Source organism: Pistacia vera, unplaced genomic scaffold (genome assembly GCF_008641045.1).
Source record: "Pistacia vera cultivar Batoury unplaced genomic scaffold, PisVer_v2 Contig959, whole genome shotgun sequence".
NCBI classification, from domain to species: Eukaryota; Viridiplantae; Streptophyta; class Magnoliopsida; order Sapindales; family Anacardiaceae; genus Pistacia; species Pistacia vera.
This window is the reverse complement of record NW_022196844.1, coordinates 202,535-207,263: the sequence shown is the minus strand read 5'-3', so window position 1 is coordinate 207,263 and position 4,729 is coordinate 202,535.

The window sequence follows — 4,729 nt, the reverse complement described above, 5'->3', positions numbered from 1 at the left end:
TAAAGGGTTTCTCTACACTTAACTCTTTTTAACTCATATTATAGCATCCTTTCCCATTTTGCCCTTGCCCTTCCTTAGAATTCCATCTATATCCTTTGATTCTTTACAAATACACCCCCATCCAAACACAATCTCACTAAATTTCCTTTCATTTTACTCCCCACTTTTCCTAAATTAGGTTAGAATGGTCATTGTGCCCCAAAAGAAGAATTCTCTAGAAAACTCAAGAAACTTTTTATTAGGCTCTTCGCCGCGGCGAAGCACTTTCCGTCGCCCCGGCAAAACAGGCAAACCTACCTGTGGGTGCAGCTCCTCCTCGCCGCGGCGAAGATTTTTCTTCGCCCAGCGAAGATGGATTTCCAAACTTCACCAAAATTCAACCAATTTGTAACGCCCCACTTGAGGATGTAGTTATTGTTTCTTCTTTTGCTCTTATTTGAGTTGGTTTCTTGGTAATATTGTTTGGTTGACCGTGATTGAGTGTTGTGTTGAATACTTGCCTTGAAATTGGTTAAAAATAAGAAGTTCAGTGTGCCAACTTCGCCGGGCAGAAGGAATCTTCGCCGTGGCGAAGAGGTGTTGAAGCCACGGGGAAACATGTTGACAGTTTCGCCGCGGCGATAGAAGTTTCCTCGCCGCGGCGACAGGCTGACCAAATGTTTGTTAAGTTTTAGATATTTTCTCCCTAAGGGCAATTTGACCATTCTATCCCTAATTAGCAGAAAAAGTGGGGAGTTAAAATGTAAGGATTTTTCATGGAGAATATGTTGATATGGGGTGGTTTGTAATGAATCAAAGGATATAGATAGAATTCCCAAGTAAGAGTAAGGCAAATGGGAATGCTTGTGTATAAATTCTTAAAAGGAATTAGGAGCAAACCCCTCATTCTTCTTCTCCATCGCCACTTTCCTCTCTTTGCTTCCTCTCAATTTCTCTTTCTTTTGATCAAGGAGTTTTAAAGGGCTTTTGGAGTGATTTGAGGTAGAAAATCAACCTAAGGCATCCTAAGGTAAGATTCTTGCTTTGGTTGTGAAGTCTTGTGAGTTTTGTGATATATTGAATATTGAGGTTTTTGTTCTTTTGTTTAAGAGTAGAGAAAAAGTCAAGCAAACCAAGTGAAGGAAGAGTTAGTGAAGTCTCTCCATAACAAGGTAAGTAAACCCCAACCCAGTTGAGATTCGGGAATTTTCTTGATTAGGGTTTTGATGGCACTTATGTATGTGTGTTATATACATGTTATATGCCATGTAATTGAGGCTTAAATAAGATTTCTAGTGCTTTGGATGTTTTTATGCCTTTCAAATATAAGAATGAGTGTGTTGTTGAAAGGTAGTTTGAGATGGAATTGAAAGGGTATTATGGAACCCTTTTGGAATGTCTTTCTTTGGCAGGTTATGTGGCTTGTGAGGGGGTTTCTCCCCATTTTGGATGGTTAGAGAAAGATTTAGAATCATTGCTATAGTAGAGTTTTAATGCACTTGGTTGTTTGATGAAATGCCTAATAGAGATTTGAGTATAGTGAACCTAAATTCTTGCAACATTGCAGTTGGCATTTCATAAGTGCATTGTGGAGTGAACCATCCATAGGCACTAATTGGCATTGAAAATGGACCTAAGAAAGAGTAGGAAACTTTGTGTATGCAATTACTCTATGAGTAGAGAACTTGGTGGTGCAACTACTCTAAGGGGAAAGAGAATAAAAAAAAAAAAAATGCTAGAATAGAGTGATAAGAGTAGTAGAAATGGGTTGATGCTTTGTGATCATCACCCGACAGTTATGAAATCGAGTTATGCTTTGTGATCACCACCCGAATAGCCATTAGAGAATCGGGTTGATGTTTGTGATCACCACCCAAATAGCCATTAGAGATGGTTGATGCTCTGTGATCGTCACCCGATATATTAGAAACGGGTGGATGCTTTGTGACCACCACCCGGTTAGTTATTAGATAAGGGGTTGATGCTTTGTGATCATCATCCGACATTTATTAGAAGTGGGTTGATGCTTTGTGATCATCACCCAACAGTGATTAGAGACGGGTTAATGCTTGGTGATCTTATACCCGAAAGTTATGAGGAACGGGTAGGTGCTCGGTGGTCTCCACCCGTAGTTACGAAAACCGGGTAGGTGCTTCGTGATCCCACTCGGTAGTCACTAAGAACGGGTTGGTGCTGTGTGAACTCCACCCGATAGTCATGGAGAGTGAGATGGTGCTGTGTGAATGCCATCCGGCCGTACCTCCGGTAAGATTAGGCTATGACGTTTAGTAGAAACAGAAATAGAAACAGAAATAGTGTAAGAAAAGAATTAAGAGTAATACATACAGGGACAGACAGATAGAGGGTTTTACTTACTGAGCATTATTTTGTACTCACCCCGTTATTTTTCCTTTGTGGATGCAGGATCTAGGTGATGATGCAGTCGAAGGGCGTCGGCAAGCGAGGAGCAATAGCTGCACTGTTTCCCCTGTTTTGTCTTTTAAAATGACTTTTTGTAAACAATACTCTTTGTGTATAAAAGACATATGACTTATAATGAAAAGAAAGTTTTTGGGCCCAATTTTCTATTGTTATTATGCATGCATTGTATTAGCTTACAGCAGTCGTTACACAATTTCAAGGCAACCATTCAACCAACTCAACATACAAACTCAATTGAAACTGAAACAGTAAACTTTTAACTAATACAGTAAATCTTAAATACATACCTCAAGTGGGATATTACAGTTCAGTAGCCCTTTCACTTTGTCTAGTGAAAGGTGACTTGTCATCTTGCCTAAAAGGCATGACTCGCATATGTCAAATGACTAGAAGTTAAAAAGGTCCAAAACTCCATCCCTTTGAAGTTTGCAATTTGGGTCTGATTAACATGACCTAATCTGCAATGCCGGAGATATGTATGGTTTTGTTCGCTATGTTTAGCTTTCTTGATTATCAGTCGCACGTTCATAATGCTCAATTTTAAGTGAATCTACAATTCAGAAAAGTAAAGTCAAATGAATGTTTATTATTTCTTAATATGGTCTTTTATTAAAAAACACTCCCACTATTTTCCTTAAGCCAATAGTCTTCACTATTAACGCGGGAAAGCTCGTTGGCTTTCCTAGTGGACTGAGATCCCATCTAGCCCGTTTCAAACCTTCGCTGTGGTGAACAAGCCAAAAAGGGTTGATTAGGTAGGCCAACAAACTTAATCCACGCAACTCCCACTACCAACCTCAAATGTGAAGTAAGCCAACAAGCCAATCACACAATCCAATGGCCTAGCCATCATCCTCAAGTGTGATTCCCAGTATCAGTAGAGTGGACACTACATGTCGCCACGTACACTCAACATGTGTACTTCTCTACTATGCCAATGACGTGTTTATCAACCTTTACAATGGCAAACAAGCAAAACTGCCATTTTAAGCCAACCCATCATCATTAAGGAAAACTCTAATGAATTTTAACCTCCCACTGGTATAAGTGTAACCTTCGTTGTGGCGAATATGATTCTGACGAATAGTGGTTTGATTAAAACCATGGTGATGAAAGGCATACATGACTTAATATATCTTATTTGAGGGTTTTTATTTAATGTCTCACCAGATTATTATCTTTGGTAGAATGTCATTGTTTGGTATGTTATTGAATATTAAACCTTAACATGCATTCTAAACAAAATAAAACGCGCCGGTACATGTATATTCGTAAAATAATGTAAAACTCACTAAATATATATAAGAAAATATACATGTAGATGAGTATAAAATAATGGGCCCATAACTAATTTTTTCTTTATATACAAATATTTATATAATGTAATAAAGTCACAAAACATCAACTCGACAGTATTGCCAAACCCTTCCGCTTCCTAAGGTTCCAAGCGACTGCATCTCACCTGCCACTTGCAAAAACATTGAAAACAATAGGGTGAGCACTAATTGCTCAGTAAGTAAATCTGCTATGCTACTCTTCTATCTCCGTTGCTCATATTCTGAATTTCTTTCCTTACATCACACTCCTCCATTCTTCTCTATTTTTTCTCTGTTTTTTCCCTGTTCTTTCTCTATTTTTTCTCAATTTCTAATTTCTCTATTCTTTCTCCACTTCTAATTTCTCACTAGTCATAATAGTAGGCATGGTATCATGCATAGGGATGATGCAAATGCACAAATGCATAAGCTATGCATTTTCTTTTCTGGTTTTCTGTTTTCTTATTCTGTTTTCTGTTTCTTTTCTTGTATTTCATTCTATGCTTCCTTTCTCTCTATTCTTTCTTTCTTTCTAATCTCTTCTTTCTTTTCTATCTTTCTATTCTTTTCTTTCTTTTCTATTCTTTCTTTTCTTTTCTATTCTTTCTTTTCCTTTTTCTTTCTTTTCTTTCTTGCTGATCTGACTCGGTTGAGGCATGGATTTGGAACCCTAGCCATGTGAGTGTATTCTCTAATTCTGGGTATAGTCCTCATCCACATGCACTTCTAACGGACTGTACCATTCTTCTTGTTGATTTTGAGGCCATTAACTAGTGGCGGCATGCATGTAGGGCTATGTCACTCACGAGGTTCCCCATCGCAACAACCTTCTCTTCTTTCATCTTTTTGCACTTCTGTAAATAAAATTTCAGATTTGAACTTCTTTAATATTTCTTATTTCTTTCCATTTGTTCTTTAACTTTAATGTTCATTAATGCTCTTTAATGCTTCTATGAGTATTTATGCATGTAGATGGGCTCATGCATATTATT